Source organism: Pinus tabuliformis, chromosome 3_1 (assembly GCF_031772625.1).
Source record: "Pinus tabuliformis cultivar Carrire ecotype Pingquan chromosome 3_1, CPIR1, whole genome shotgun sequence".
Classification (NCBI taxonomy): Eukaryota; Viridiplantae; Streptophyta; class Pinopsida; order Pinales; family Pinaceae; genus Pinus; species Pinus tabuliformis.
The window spans coordinates 371474069-371491611 of record NC_142301.1 but is presented as its reverse complement, the minus strand read 5'-3'; positions in this window follow the sequence as shown (position 1 = coordinate 371491611).

Genomic DNA, 17543 nt, shown 5'->3' with positions numbered 1-17543 from the left:
TGGGTGGGGGGGGGGTTGGGGGAGGGTGGGGAGGGGTGGAGGAGGGGAGTGAGGGGGAGGGGGCACGTGGGGTGAGGGGTTGGGGGGTGGTGGGGAAGGGGCGAGGTGAGAGGGGGGAGGGGGCGGGTAGGGTAGGGGAGTGTGGGGAGGGGGCGGGTAGGGTGGGGAGTGGGGGGAGGGAGTAGGTGGCCAGCCGATTGTGGGTGGGGGAGGGGGCAGGGTGGGGAGGGGTGTGAGGGGGAGGGGGTGCATGGGGTGAGGCGTGGGCGGGGGGGGGTGGGGGGGGGGAGGAAGGGGGAGGGGGCGCATGGGGTGAGGGGTGGGCGGGGGGGGGAGGAAGGGGGAGGGTGAGAGGGGGGAGGGGGCGGGTAGGTTAGGGGAGTGTGGGGAGGGGGCGGGTAGGGTGTGGAGTGGTGGGAGGGAGAGGGTGGCCGGCCGATTGCGGGTGGGGGAAAGGGGGAGGGGGCAGGTGGGGTGAGGGGAGGGAGGGGTGAGGGGGTGGGGAGGGGGAGGGAGGGGTGAGGGGGTGGGGAGGGGGAGAGAGGGAAGTGTGGGGGGAGGGGGCGGGTTGGGGGAGGGGTGGGGGTGCAGGCACTGTGTGAGGGAGGGGTGGCGGGTAGGCCGGGAGGGGGTTGTTATGCGTTCAATGTTTGTAATATGTGATTTTCGCATTAATTTTTAAGTTAATCATTATTTTTTGAAAAAAAAGTGATTATTATTATTTTTTTGACATCAAATTCATAAAAAAAACTATTATTTAACTATTTTCAGTTAAATTTTTCGTATAAAAACTGTGATTTTCGCATGTCAATTGTAGCAAAAAATTATCAAAACGTGTACTTTTTTTGTTATATTTATGTTAAAAATGGCTATTTTTATGTCCATTGTTAAAAAATATTGTCTTTTAGAAACAGTTACTTCTTGTGGATTGAAAAATTAGTTAATGATGTATAATTATATAGAATAACAAAAATTCAAAATATCGACCTTCTTCTTTATATATGCAAAACAATAAAAACTTCACTACAAAAAAAAAAATAAAAAAAAAATATATATATATATATGAAGAAAAAGAACACTTCAAAAATTATTAAATTTACAAAATAATTATTTACGTTTCATACATTAGAAAATAAAAAAAATAAAAAAAAGCCTTTTAAAAAAGGTCCTGCTGTAGAATTACCACGTTTTTAAATCAGCATAAAAGACACTACCATTCTAAAATGCAATGTACATAAAAAAACTTATAGTGTCAAAAACTATGCTCTAAAAAACACATGTGTGTTCTGCATCAAACCTTTTCAAAATCGGCTCACTTTTTTGCTATCTCTACAAAACGAGTAATAGTATGAGTTCTCGTTTCAAACTTTACATTGTTCAGTTAGCCTTTTGCCTATTTTTCTTGATCATTTGCAACTCCATGAGAACTTGCTTGTCACTCAGTTGTTTGTTTTCTTGCTATAAATATTTGATGATCCACTTAGCTCTTTCTAAGTTATCTGACAAGGACTGAATCTCAGCCTCTTGTTCCTTTATGATCATGTCTTTGACAGACTTTGGATCCTGAGTTTCCAAGTCACTGACATCAATTCCTTGATGAGTGAAGTGTTGTTGTGTTTTCGCATGATCAACAGGGTTAAAATCTCTTTCTTTCTCATCACTAAGATCCTTCTTTTGCATCTTTTTCTTTCCTTTACTTTTGACCTTGCTTTATTGTTCACCCTGTACCTGTTTTGCTGAAGAAGAAGGCAAAGCCCCTTCCACACCTTGTGGAGATAGCATTTGCCTGTGGCCTAATGATGAAGGCGAGACCCCTTCCACACCTGGTGGAGATAATACTCGCCTAGCAGCTGCAAAAGTTTCCTAGTGCCCCTCTTATATGTCACAAACACTGGCACTCCAACAGTTTCAGTCTCTTTGACCTTTTCATGTCCTGAAGGTCCACCTTCTTCATGATGTACTGATGAAAAGATTTGTGGGCCTTTGAACATCTCATGAGAAATGAAAGTCTCCCATGGCATGTTAAGAAGGTTCAGCTGATGTAGAACAATGATTTTAATCAAAGAGTAATGGAAAATTCTATTCAACTGCTGGGGGTATGGTTTCCTCTTTACAATATGTGCCATTTTCTCAATGTTTCTGAACATCAAGTAAGGGATATTCATCATTTTTACTCTAGTGAAATGCATGAGAAGTCTAATGTTGTAGGCATACAATCGGGAGAACCTACCTTCACAAGTGAAGTACTTGATAATGATTTTCATCTATGGAGCAAACCTGTGTTCCAAAAACTTGAAGGGGAATACTCTCTTCATTTTTTCTTTGTATCTAGCCTTGATGTAAGGCTCATAGTACTCCCTATCAATATCCTGACCTTTGTTCCATTTTTCACCCACATCTAGAATACCTGTAGCCTTTGAGATGATAGCTAGTGATGGGTTGAATGTTATTTCGGCAAGGGTTACTTCATTATTGTGCAAATGTGTCACAAACAACCTTGCCAAATCATGATGAAATTTAACTCTTTCTACCATTTCACAAAAACCAAAGCATGAATGGTGTTTAAAGCAAGAAATGGCAAGTGGACAGGCTTGCAACTCCCTCAAACTGGTGGGCTCCTCTCTAATAATCCTTCCTCCTTTATGAGGCTTCCTTTGTTGTATGTTTCTCTCCCTAGAACTGTCACTAAGGGTGTCCTCCTCAAACTCATACTCACTGTCTCTTTCCATTGCTTTTTGTAGCTGTGAACACTTGTGGTCAATGATGGGAAGGGTGAATGGAATAAAGATGAGTATGAAGAGATTTTTATGAATGAGTAGGGTTTTAGGGAGTGTGAATGGGATTTGTAGGGTTTGGGGAGAGTGTAAGTGGGAATGTGGGAATGGGGAAAATGTATGAGGGGAATGGGATTTAGGAAATAGGTAAATGGGAGTGGGGTTTGATCTAGGGAATAATGGCAAGGATAGGGTAAGTAAAACAATGGAGAGATGATGAGAACTATGGTTTCACCCTAGAGGCTAGGGTTTGAAATTTAAAAATTCTAACTACCAATCTTAGCAATAAAAACCCTTGATCACAAGATAGGATTCATGTACTTACTTGTTTAGAGGGAGAAATTGAAGTTTTGAGGCAAAATGGAAACTTGGTGAAGTTTTTGGGCTTGGCTGGGCAGATGCGCAGTGCTTCACCTAGGTGTGCAGCGCTCGTGTAATTTTACACTGGGAATGACTGCCAGGTGCGCAGTGCCTGCCAGATGCGCAGCGCTGGCCTCTGATGCGTAGCATCGGTCAGAACTTCTCCAAAAACGCAACAACTGCACTTCTTTTGCTCAATGACACTTAAAAATTGCCTTTTAGCTCTTGAACTTCAACTCCAACAATGAAATGATTAATAGAGGGATGGTCTTTATATAGCTTTTCAACTTTTTGATTTTTTGATGTAGAAAACCCACTTTCATAATGTCTATTTGCTTTTTCAAATACTCTGTTTTTGGATGCTTGATCTTTTTGCTTGGATAGGTGAACTAATGCTCAAATTCTTTGACTTTTGCAGTGGCAGGTACTTGGGAATATAACCGGGTGACCAGGAACAACATGAAACCATTTATTACATATGAGAAAAATAAAATTACATGAAATTTAAAAATAATATACAAATGCTCTGTTTTCACCTCAAAACTAGTTTTGAGGTGAGAACTTTATTAAGCTTACAAATTAAGAGATTAGAACCTTTCTGATCATTATTATCATCCTCATGTGTCTGCTGACCATTATTAACAACAATCACTGAATTTTGACCATGGTGAAAAACCCTAAGACCTAATGAGACTGAAACCTTATGCCATTGATGAAATGAACTGAAAGAAGCATGAATCATTGACTAAAAAAGTATGAAAGGAGGTCAGTAGATATATATCATGAGGGAAAGGCTGAAATGAACCCTACCATAAATAGATTCATAAACTAATGGCATGCAACCTCATCCGAATGGGACTCCTAGTATGAAATGAAAAATATTAATTTTGATCACTGATGGCAGTGTGAAGACACTGACACTAATAGCATCACAGGTTTGGGCACATGAGTGAGAAGGGGATGAAGATTCTTCACTCAAGAATTTTTTTTCCAAGTTTGAAGCATGTTGATTTAAAATTCTTGAGAATTGTGTTTATGGAAAACATAAGAGAGTCAGATTCCTTAGAGTTGGGAAAGAAAAGAAGAGCGAAAAATTAGAGCTTGTGCATATAGATGTATGGGGACGTAATTAGGTATCATTTCTTGGTGGATCTCATTATTATGTTACTTTTATTGATGATGCAACCAGAAAAACCTAGATTTATTGTATTTGAAATAAATCTAATGTATTTGATACTTTCAAGAAATGGAAAGCTTTGGTTGAAAATGAGACGGGAAAAAGGTTGAAGTATCTTAGATTAGACAATGGATGTGAATATTGCAACAAAGAGTTTGATAGGTACTATTCTAAGAATGGGATTCGCAGAGAGAAGATAGTTCTAGGAAGACCAGAAGAAAATGGTGTGTCAAAAAGGATGAACAGGACAATCATGGAGCGTGCAAGGTGCATGAGATTGCATGCAAGATTGCCTTTACAATTTTGGACAGATGTTGTAGATACTGCTGTTTATCTAATAAACAGAGGGCCTTCAAGTTCCTTGGATGGTGGTATTCTAGAGGAGGCATGGACAGGTAAAAAGGTAAACTACTCTTTTTTAAAGACTTTTGGTTGCGAAGCCTTTGTCCACATTAATAAAGAAAATAGAACAAAGCTTGAGGCAAAATCAAAGAAATGTACCTATATTAGATATGGTGTTAATGATTTTGGTTATCGTTTTTATGATTATGAAAAACACAAAATCATTAGGAGCAGAGATGTCATATTCAAAGAAAAGGTTTTGCATTAGGATCAGTTGTAGGTAAAAAAACAGGAAATATAAAATAGAGAATACACATTGCTTGACGAAATCACAGAAAAAGTGATGGTGCCTGAAAATCATAATGATCAACATCTAGAGCAACAACCACAATAGCAACAGCACCTCAAACACCTAAAGTTGGTGTTAGAAGATCTACCAGGGTAAGTAGACCCCCTGAACAATACTCTCCTTCATTATATTATGTATTGTTGACTGATTCTGGTGAACCGGAATGTTATGAAGAAGCAGTACAGGTAGAAACTAGGAAGAAGTGGGAGCAAGCCATGAAAGAAGTGATGGACTCCTTAGCACATAACCAGACTTGGGACTTAGTTAGGTTGCCTACAGGTAAAAAAACATTGCAGAATAAATGGTTTTACATGTTGAAGGAAGAAGATGGAGGTAGAAAAAGGTATAAAGCTAGACTTGTGGTGAAAGGGTTTGCACAAAAAAAGGGTATAGATTTTGATGAGATATTTTCTCCTGTTGTTAAAATGAATTCAATCAGAACTATTTTAAGTCTAGTAGCAGCTGAAGATTTGCATCTTGAGTAGTTATATGTAAAGACAACCTTTCTCCATGGGGATTTGGAGGAAGAGATATATATACAACAGCCACAAGGATATGAGGTAAAAGGGAAGGAGAAACTAGTGTGCAGGTTGAAGAAGAGCTTGTATGGCTTAAAATACGCTCCAATGTAGTGGTATCTAAAATTTGACAGGTTTATGTCTGAACAAGGTTATACTATATGTCACTCTAATCATTGTGTTTATCTCAAAAGGAAAAATGATGGAAGCTATATTATATTGTTATTGTATGTAGATGACATGGTTGTTGCAAGTTCTAACATGTAGGAAATAAATGTGCTCAAAAGAAAATTGGAAAACTCATTTGCAATGAAGGATTTGGGTGCTGCCAAACAAATCTTTGGTATGAAAATAACTAGAGACAGGAAGAATCGCAAATTAACATTGTCTCAAAGTGAGTACATAGAAAAGGTGTTGAAAAGGTTTAATATGCAAAACCAGTTAGTATACCTTTGGCTAGCCATTTCAAATTAAGTAAGGAGGAGTGTCCCAAGACTCAGGAAGAAATGGATCATATGTCTAAAGTTCCATATGCATCAGCAATTGGAAGCTTAATGTATGCAATGGTCTGCACAAGGCCTGATATTGCAAATGCAGTGGGAGTTGTAAGTAGGTACATGAACAATCCAGGAAAATAACATTGGATGGTGGCGAAGTGGATTCTCATGTATTTGAGAGGTACCACAAATCAAGAATTATGCTTTGGTGGTTCAAACATTTCTCTACAGGGATATGTTGATGTAGATATGGTAGGTGATAGAGATAATAGGAGGAGCACAATAGGGTATGTGTTTACTATAGGTCGAACAGTTGTCATTTGGGTCTCAAAAATGCAAAACGTTGTTGCACTCTCAACAACAGAAGCAGAGTATGTTGCTACTACAGAGGCTAGTAAAGAAATGATTTGATTACAAAGGTTTCTGGATGAATTGGGTAAGAATCAAGAGTTGGGCAAGTTATACAGTGACAGCCAGAGTGCCATAGATCTTGCAAAAAACTCTGCATTTCATTCCACGACTAAACATATACAGCTCAAGTACCATTTCACACAGTCAACATTGGAAGATTGACAGTTGAAGCTAGAAAAGATACACACCAGCTAGAATCATGCAAATATGTTAAAAAAAATTGTAACCAGGGAGAAACTGAGAATCTGCTTAGTTTCAATTGGTATTCAATTATGATGAATAAGATGAGAAATAGCCAGGTCCAAAGTGGATTCATTTTTCAGCAAATGAAGCAGCGCTGGAGTTGCTATAATCAGTCTCCAAGTGGGAGATTGTTGGGTGTGGAGCCTGATTATCTTCTGTATTCAAAGGTATCGCTGCATTGGACCCCAATTCGAAATGGGGCGGCAACGCCGCTCGTAAAATATTCGCTGCAGGGGGGGTCCAGGGGGGGTGGCTGTGACCTTTTGGGAGCCCCCCCTAGTGGGGGGATTGGGGCAGCACCCCCGAAGTTAAGAATAGATGTAAAATTGCCTTGTAAAATGTTGTAATTTCGTAGTCAATCTGGGTCGTTCATTAGGCAAAGATCTGACGGTAGAAGTTATGTTTAATTTAGGGTTTTTTGCCGTAGAAGGCTACCCCTCGCTATATATGAGGGAATTGTATTGCGTCTATGTAGATCTATATTTTGAATGAGGAAGAGAGAGGAGATTGAGAGCGAAGAGGGAATTACAGCGGATATGCTGTAGGTTGTATCTCTTTAGTTTGCTGGATAATATAAATCGAAGGATTGGTTGTTTCTCCATGGATGTAGTCCAAACTGGGTGAACCACGTATATCTGTGTCTCTCTTGTTTTATGTGCTTTCTGTTTTTATATTTCTACAATAATTTATGTGTTCCATTGCTCTGTAATATATAATTTTCTAACACTCTTTCCCTATACTACCATTGTTAATATGTTATGCTTATAATCCTAACATTTGTGATGAGTTTGAATGAAAATGACAAAGGATGTAAATTGACATTGTATGCTTATCATGTATAAGGAAATCCTAAAATTGGATGCAAATGAAAGTGCCTATATGAAGTTTCCATTGTAAGCTAGGAATAGTTGAGTTGATGAATTTATGACTAATGTTTGAGGTTGAGATCATTTCCACAAATGTTTAATATTGAAATAGAAGCAATTTTATCAACGAGATAGACCCTTTAAGAGGCATCAAGTGAAAGCACTAATAGGGACAAACAAGGAAATAAGGTAACCAATAATATAAGGTAAAAGGGTAAAGGAAAGGAATTGGGTAAGAATTCCCTTAGCTAAATTTGACTTCAAATTAATGCATGTTTTCCATGGATACTAGGAAGTGGTATGGTTAAGGAAGGATGCCTTTAGTATGCAGAATTGTAATAGATTTTGTAATGCATGCTGAGTGAAATGGAGAACTAACAATCTAATGAGTTAGAGATATGCATTTCTCATTTCTAATTGATGGGTTTGTTTCAAATAAATTTTTAATTATATTGTGAAATACTTGGAATAAATGGGATGCACATGTATGGTGCAATGACAATGTCATATCAATTTATTTGAATTTAGTTGAAGTGATAGGATTATTGCAAGTGTGATAATTATGAGGTCACTTCAAGCTATTGTGAATTTTCATAATAAGGAAATTGCACACACACACACACACACACACACACATATATATAATCACTGAAAAGTGTTGATTGATCGAAGGATCAAATTGTAGGTAGAGAGTTGGAATGGGGCACGAGATCAAAGCCACCATAACATACCAACAACACCTGAAAAAAATCCCAACGACATGACTACATATCTCATGCCTACATTATTAGGCTTCCAAGTGAAACAAAGTTGGGAAATTAATTTTTTTATTTGAAAATTTTCTCATGAATTATATATCATGGAAAACCAAATTTTGTGGCATAGGTGGAATAGTAGAGTTGGGTGCTTAGGAAGAAGACTATCATGATGACATTGTGGCTAGTGACACTTTCTTTATCTCATGGGAGCATGTCATAACGAGTACCTTAACCATAATAATCCATGAGAAATGGAGTGGAGCACGCCAAATTGGTACTTGGTCATAAGACTCCATGCACATGTCACTGGAGCATGGTAGATGGATATTTGGCTATAAGACTCTAATGACTACCCCGTTTTGGGAAACACCCTATGAGAAGTAGAATGTTAGAGTGGGGGCCACTTGGGCCTAGAGGTTTGATGATATTCGATTTATAATGATGTTTGACTTGTTGGCAAATGCTAAGGAGTTGTGATGATGTATACCTTGGTGGAAGATATTATTTGAGTTGTGATGATGTCCACCTAGGTGGAAACTACTTGTGGAGTTGTGATGATGTCTTCCCAAATTGTATATTTTATGGAGTTGTGATGATAATAGACATGTGATGATATTCCTATGGACAAATGGCTACCTTAATGGTGGGTGATATGACTACACCCACTGGGATGCCAGCGAGAGGAGGGGGCTTCTTTGTAGCTTAATGAAAATATTACATGGAGCAATATATTTTCCACTGAATGGTTAACTTGGTGGTGAAACTACTCAATCATATGAACTCAAGGATGGAGTTGTATGAAAAGACTATGTGGAGTAGTGTAACTACTATTTAGTGGTTTCCTTATGGTTGATAAACTACTCGGTGAGCTATATTTAAGACAAAGTTGGATAAAGACACCTTAGAGCTATGAAACATTGTGAGTGTCTGGTTTTTATATGAAATCACTCAATTATTTTAACGTCAAGGAATAAAAGAGTAACTAAAGTGATAAGTGTCAATTACCTATTTGAATAATTTAGTTTTCAAAGTTGTTATTGGAATTGATTTAAAAAGTTTATGATTAATCTCATAAGACTCATATGCTTATGATGTAGGTGAATGATTGAATTCACAGACACAACTGTATGAGCTTGACTATAAAGAAAATAATATTAGCTTATATCAAAGTGTGTTGTAGGATCGTGATGGAGCTGAACACTTTAGGAACTAGACCATTGTTGTTACATTGGAACCCTATGATATGAATTTATATCCAAAAGGTATGCCATGATAGATGTGATGCATTATTAAAGAAAGATAGAGAGATGTCATGGCTTTGGAAATAATTCATGTCTACGCAAGATTTTCTGAGGGATGTATTTGACTGAGGCACTAGGGAAGCAAATAATGGTATGACTGAACTTGAAAGGTGAGTGAATACATAAAAGAGGAAATGGATCACCTGAGGGACTGGGGAAGTGGAGAAGGGGATGCTAGAACCTGGAAAGTGAATTGGTTTTCAAAGAATCATGTGCATTCTAGTTGGGATCATAAATGCATTGGGTGTGTCACACGAAGCAACATACGAAATGAATTATCTAAATGATCCTACTGCCACGATGCATTCTGGATTAGAGGCATATCACACTTTGGAATCAAGTAATCAAGTATGTCAAGGTGAAATGGAAGCACATTAGACCAGTTGAAGCCACTCAGGAAATGGATTATCAAATGAAGGTATCTTACCTTTTTTTTTAACATTGTAAACGAATTTAAAATAGATAAGTGTATATGAAACTAGTTATTGAAATTTTTCATTTTGTGTATAAAACATTGAGGATGGTGTTTGCCTAAGGGTGTTGGTTTTGTGACATTATGTTTTTCTAACTCTCTTGTAAATGTCATTATGTATATTTTTTCATGTTAAATTATGCAAACAATATAAAATATGAATGGGCTAGAGGATTGGACACAAATTCATAGACTGGGGAGGAGGAGTTTCTTGTGTTGAGTGTAAACCCAAGCCACTTCATTTATTCCCTTACCTATCACCTTAATGAATTAAATGGTCTAATGGTACAAACATTAAAATTGTGTATGGAAAACTACAGTAAGGCACGAACCCATATTTTCCCTACTCTCTTAGGATGTGTTGATATATCCAACACCCAAGAGTAGGGACATAAAGGAATTTGGTTTGTGGTTGGCATAATGAATAACTCCATGCTTAGAAAGGTTGGGGAAATGATAAATTGGGTATAGGATTTCCCATGATTTCATGTTTTTCTCCATGATGTGAGTGAATGGAAGTGGAGGGAGTCATATGAGAAAAAATGAGTGGTAAAAAGAGGATCACCTATAGGATTGGGAGCACTTAGGAGAATCTACATGATATAAATACTTGGTGGTGTGATTGGGAACTCGTTCCCTATATTCTAGTGTGATCCAATGTGTGTATTGGTGTTGAAAATGGCTAAGAAGTCTCAAGGGAGATATTGATTGACTTGGTGGGTGAGAAACCACCTATAGGGTGAGATCGGGATACTGGACTAAGAGAACCTTCCCCATATGTTGGTTGAATCCCTATGATTGATTTATGAGAGATAAAATGGGTCATTGTGGTGCTCATTGCACGTGGAAAATAATAAACCACCTAAATAATAGACTCATCCTCTTAATTAACTATCGAAATGACTATTGGTTTGAATACCCTTGAGCATTTAACTCCTTAGACTATGAGCCTGGCTGGAGGGTGGGGAGATACAAAAGAAATTGTAGTTTAGTTGGCCTATGTTTGTGTTGAGAGTGGAAGTCTCTCCTTCAGTTCCCTGTTAAATCAATATATTTAAATAAGCATTCTTGTTTATGCATGTTATATTATAGGCTATGATATGCCTTATTGTGCTTATGACTAATGATTAATCACATGTCATTTATGTAATAATTCCTAATTTATCATCTAATGATGGTTGGCTAGATAACATGTATCTCTATGGTGATTATGAGTTTCTTGAGTAATGTGGTTGCAATGCTGTTATTTTTTGCATGTTGTATGATATTCCCTTATTAGTGACTTGAAATCACTCAGGATTAACTGTGATATATTTAGTATCAATTATGTTTATATATTTACAAGTTTGGGTAGCTTACTGATGTGACCATGTGTATGGATGATCTCATTAGTAGTTGAAATCATGTGTTGTATATATAGGATGGCTCTAACTGAGAGAGGTCGATATGATCTATGTAGGATCATAAGTGTTTACATAAATATACATGGTTTTTTAATATGTCTTAGCTAACCTGGTATGGATTGGAAATGGAGGAATGTAGTATTCCATATGTTTATGATGAAATTTTATATTAAGTGTATTCATGATGGTTATAAGGGACTGGGAGGCCTTTTTGTTTTCTGATATGATGAAAAAATGAAGACCCATATCCATAGTCATGTATGGATGCTTATTGTGCTTAGCTAGATTATTGTAGTGAATGAATTCCTTTGTATAGTATTATGTGGATATCATGTGTCTCTAGATGGTTAAGACTAATGAGTGTCTTCACAATGTATAATTTAGTAGTGGATCTGAGAGTGCTTCTTGGGGACCATTCCATGGTATTATATGATGCTATTTTAATTGGATTGTAGAGTAATAATATCCATGGCTTGGCTTGTTTTAGTTACTAACAGTGGGAATTTGTATAGATCCAGATGTTATGTGATGTTTTTAATGTTATTGTTTGAATGGAGGTTTCATTCTTGTAGATAATGGCATTCTAAGTAACACCGTGCTTCAAGGAGAACCTTAATAAAGTCTCGTGAAGTTATTAGAAATATAAAGTCTAGATATAATATAGAATTACACTTGTATATAGGCAAAAATAAGCTTTAGGTATGATTTTATATTCAAAGTGGATGTGCTTTTAGGCCTAGAAGATGTCTCTGGGAGTCTAGGTGTCTGGTGTAAAATCCCTTCGTTGTTGTAATATTATTTGATTAAACTGAATTAGATTAGAAAGAACGATAGAAAATACATGGAAAAATACTAGAATAATTATGTAAGTGAACATTTATTAATGAATAAATAAATGGGATGTATGTACTTGGAAATGATACACCTAGACATGAGACTCTTTACAAAGTCAACAAATAAAATCTCATTGGTAAACGAGATTGGATAATTCTTTCATGATAATATTCTAGATGAAATTATAAATAAGCTTGATGGATGGGAGAGAAATATCCATTAAGTTTCTTATCCAGAGAAAGATGCTAAGCTTGGAAAAGAATAAAAGTGTCGTGGGAGAAACAAGCAGGTTTTTATGGAAAAGCTTGGGTAATGAGGCAAGAAAACCCACAAAAGTGGGACACCACTAAAGGAAACCTTATCATGAAAGAAATGTATGGTAAAAGCATGTTAATGTGTCTCATTATATGGCAAAAGCAAAAAAGTACTCAAATAAAAAATGATAAAATATATATATATATAAAAATATCAATTAAATGAGTTGAGTTTCATACTTGTTAATTATAAAAAATAAATGCTAAATTTGTAACAAAGCTAACTCACAATAAATTTTGGTAAAAGCTATAGTGAACCTATTTAATGGGTTTAGAAAATATAAATAATGTTATAAAAAGTAAATACTAAATTTGCAAATAAGTCAACTAATAGTAAATATTGGTAAAAGCTATGGTTAATCACTCACAAAATATAAATAACTTGATGTCAAGTTAAATGAAATGCTAAAACTCTTTAAATATAAATATATATATATATATATAGAAGTAGAATTTCTAAACAAATAATTTTATATATTATATTTTGAATAATATAAAATACGTTATTATAATCATAATTAAAAATTTTATTATAAAAATATAAAATATTTTTTAAAAAATTTCAAAAAATAATTTTAACATTTTGTTATATGTTATTTTCAAATTTCTATTAAAAAAAATGATTTTATAAACTTGAAAGGGTAGTTTCTTGGGTCGCGGTTTTATATATACGAAAATATGATCATTTTTACTAGTATTTTAATAATAATTAAAAAATATGCTTACTTTTTATTTTTAAATTTGTTTAGCAATCTTTAGAATGTTTACAACACATCTCTTAAAGAATTTGGAATTAAAAAACATCAATCAATAGAGAAATGGGGGGTCGCAGTTTTGTCACTACTTAAAAATTTATGTAAAATATTAATGATACCTTTTAAAGAAAATGAATAAATTAGATAAAAATTATATATTAAATTTTAGAAAAAATATGACATGAAATTGAATTTAAATTGACATGTTTTGTCTTCTTTTACCACCACCTAGTTTTTGATGATTTTGTGAATTTAAGAGTAAACATTCCAACTCCATCTATTTTTATAAAACTTCATTGCCACAAAAAGGGAAAAAGTGATACACATTAACATGCTTTTACCCATTATCTACCCATGAAAGGGATCAGCAAGAGGTGGTTGATGGCTTGGATAGCAAGAGCTTCTTAGCTCGGGGGTGAACTGGAAGAAAAAGTTCTTGGTTGGGTGGAAAATAGGTGTGAGAATTCCAAGTACTTCTAGTGTGATGTGAATTAATAGTTATTTTTAATTCTTTTGCTAAAATTGTTTGCATGCAACTTTTAAAATCTTGTAAACTGTGTTATAAGCTATATTTATGAAAGCACGCTATTTTTATACCTAAACAAGTGGTTCAGTAACCATGTCTTCGTGAAAGGAAGAGTTAAGTGCACTATTGGTTATTAATTGTTATACTGGATTATTTGCAAATCAAAATAACAAGGAAAATTTGTAGTTGAAATAAGTAGAGTTGACCATTCCAAGGATTCCAATTGATATTTCTTATGCTATACTGGGTATGGTTCTTTTCAAGTATATTGTTGTCTATTAATGTGAGTAGGATTTACTTAGTTTACTGTGAATTATGAACCCAAAGAAATCATATTATCTATTCCTTATTAAAGCATGTAGGACGAATGGTGATATAAACCATGGAATTAATCATGCATTCGAGACTAATAAAAATAAATTGGAAGATGTAAATAGTATGAGTCGGTTTATTGAATCTAGTACAGTTTGATAAAGTGATTCCTAAATAAAAGTATGAGCGGAGAGGGTACCAGTTATACTTTATCCAATCCCTGGAGACAGTTGTCAGGCATGCTACCCCTATGGAGTTGTACCGGTGAATTAAATAAAATACCATTGGGATATGGATGTGAATCACATACATAGTGTAGATAACTATAGGTAAAAGGGCTGGGAAGCTTCGAATGATGATTATAATAGGAAATTGTTGCTTTTCGAAAGGATTACGTTGAAGGCCAATTAAATGTGAATTTATAATAGTATCAGGTGAACGTGTAAATAGGTAGTAATTATTTTGGTAGTGCATGAAAGTTAGTAATAGGGCTAACAATGGAATAGCAGAAACTCTATAAGTGGAGTTAACCCTTATGGGTGATGGGACTATAATTAGGAAATGTGTATACACATGAGACCAATAGAGTAATTCAATGTAGCAACCCCCTCGGAACTCTATAAACATTAGAATAACAATGTATTATAGTAAAAATATTGTGTTTGGAATGATGCTAGATTATGGTTTAATTTACATTACATTTAGTCTTTGTGTAAAAGTGTTTTATAACAGGTTGATTAAGGCCCAAAAATATGGGTGCAAAGGTAGATTAAGAATTCAGATAATGCATAAAAGAAACCAATACTTAATTACTTAAAAATTGTACAAGTATATAACTATTAAAGATAAAATAATAGCTTAATCAATTCAAATACTACTCTATTAATTTTTCAAGATACATGAAAATAAATTACTTAATCACAAAGATTGCATGTAATAACAACCAAGACTTGCACATGACATAATTGATATTGCGTGTGTAAAAACAATGATTTCATAAGATAACAACAAAGACATACCGAACTGTAGGAAAAACCTAGATATATGGAAAGACTAAATTAAATATTTCAGAAAAGAAATAATAAGAGCATGCTAACATTGAAAAGGGTTTAGTGGAAGCATTCACTGTTAAGTTAGCCGAGAACAAAATAGGTATAGGAATTACTAGGTGCTATAGTAACTACAAGTACTCAATAGTTCCTTCTTAAATATAATCATATATTCTCTATTCACCGAAGCACAATAAACCAGTTTATTGTCAAAATGAACTATAAAAAGAAAGGAGAATCTTATTTAAACTGGAAGTGTATGTCCCCAGATAACTGAAGGAAAATAAAAACATAGCAGTACAATAGAGTCACGGTTGTAACATGAGCTAAATATTCTAGGCATAAATTACATAGTAAGTAGAGGTAAAACATTCCCTGGGGGTATGACTGTTTTACAACTTGATAAATCAAGCAGAGGATTGCATAGGAATGTCCCAAGGGAAAAAAAGTAACCAGTTATGAACTTATAGCAAGACCCTTATAATTGTAGCTTTCTTATTAGAGACCTGTTAAAATATAGCATGCAAGGAGACAAGAGAAGTCTCTTGATCTAGAAGTAGGGGGAACCCTAATTGGGTTGGGACCATCTCCATATCAAGGACACAAGAATCCATCTTGGCAGGAATTCCATAAGAAAACAAAAAAAACATTTAACGTTGAGTGAATTCAACAGGCATAACTAAATCCTTATTTATGACCTTGTAGTTGCGGTGAGGTACTGAGAAGGAAAAGGTTTGAACCACAGAATGAACATGGAAGAAGTCGAGTGCTAGTTTAGAATGTGGGTACCAAGCTAAATGACACACTAATCGAATAGGAGGTGTAGGAGTACTTGCACCCGTTCACAACCATAGACAAAGGAGTTAGTTAGTAGGAGTCATAATTCAATAAAACCATTAAGAAATACCCTTGAATTATAGAAACAAAGCCATGGAAAGTCTAGTCATACCTACACCACGACGCATGACTGAAGTGGTCTGGAGATGATTAATTCTAAGCATCAGAGATCATAAATAAAAGGGGTCAATGAGAGAAGCGAAGTAGTGGGTATTCATAGATGACCCAGGAAGAACCATATCATAGTTCTATGAAGAATGACAGTGGTTGTGAATCGGACTCTTGAGTTTCTACCCTATGCTTTTGATGGAAGTGTGCCCAGATGTCTGCATATGTACAAAATCGTCAGTCCTGTAGATAGAAATGAAGACATGAAACCAAAGAAAAAAATGGAGATGAAAACAAGGGTTTATCTGGACCAAATGAAAAACACTTGTTATGTGGCGTTGTTTCTCCTTGCTAGTTTCACTCTGGTGATGAGTAGTGGATTCCATTGACAGAATAGTTGAATCTTTAGTTTCCCCAGAGAAAAACGTGATAGGGCGACAGTGGCAGCGTTGGGTAAAAAAAAAATAGGGTTGCGACATAAGCTATTGAGAACAAGCTCTCACACTCAAGTGACAGAACATCAAAGTAAATGAGGGAATAGCAAGCACGATGAGAGGTTATATTTTGAGTGAGGTGAGAAACATCATAGATCTGGAGCCCCAAATCAAGATCGTTGATGTCCCATCTTCCTAGAGAGAACAAATTCCATGTTCCTGGGTAATCCAAATGGATCCAAGAATGCCCTCTAAGTCTTCATGAATCTTTAAAGATCATGCCCAAGGTTAAAAATCCCTTAAAAGACCAAAATTATCATAAGAGGGACACCCTTAGCAAGGTGGAGAAACACTATCGGGACGCCCAAAACCCATGAAATCGTGAAAAAACAGAGTAATTTCAAGCAGAACAAGTGATGCACAGCAGCCGTCTGATCTTGCCGAACAATGGTCCATATCGGATCGGCAATCGCAATCGGCGGTGACCTTCGGCAGAGATCGGTGGATCGCTATCGGCAGAGACCATAGGCGGGATATCGACACTTTGTATACACATATTGCAACAGCGATTGGTGAAGTGAATCGGGACCATCGATCAAGCGCGCAGATCGATGGATCGCATTAGATCGGCAGATCGCTATTGGGGAATTACAAGAGTGCTTTATAATGGCCCGAGGGTTATTATGATGAGCAATTGCAATATATCGCATCACTGCATCGTATCGAAACTATGCAGTGGGGCGCGGCCGATACCCATTAGGGCAGTGATCCATGAATGGACCCGATAGAGAAATGAAACATATTTAAGGACTTTTAAATTCCGATATATAAGTTTTTCGCAGATTTCTCCTTTTCAAATACATTTTCATGTGTTTTAACAAAGCGCAGCTATCTTAAGAATTT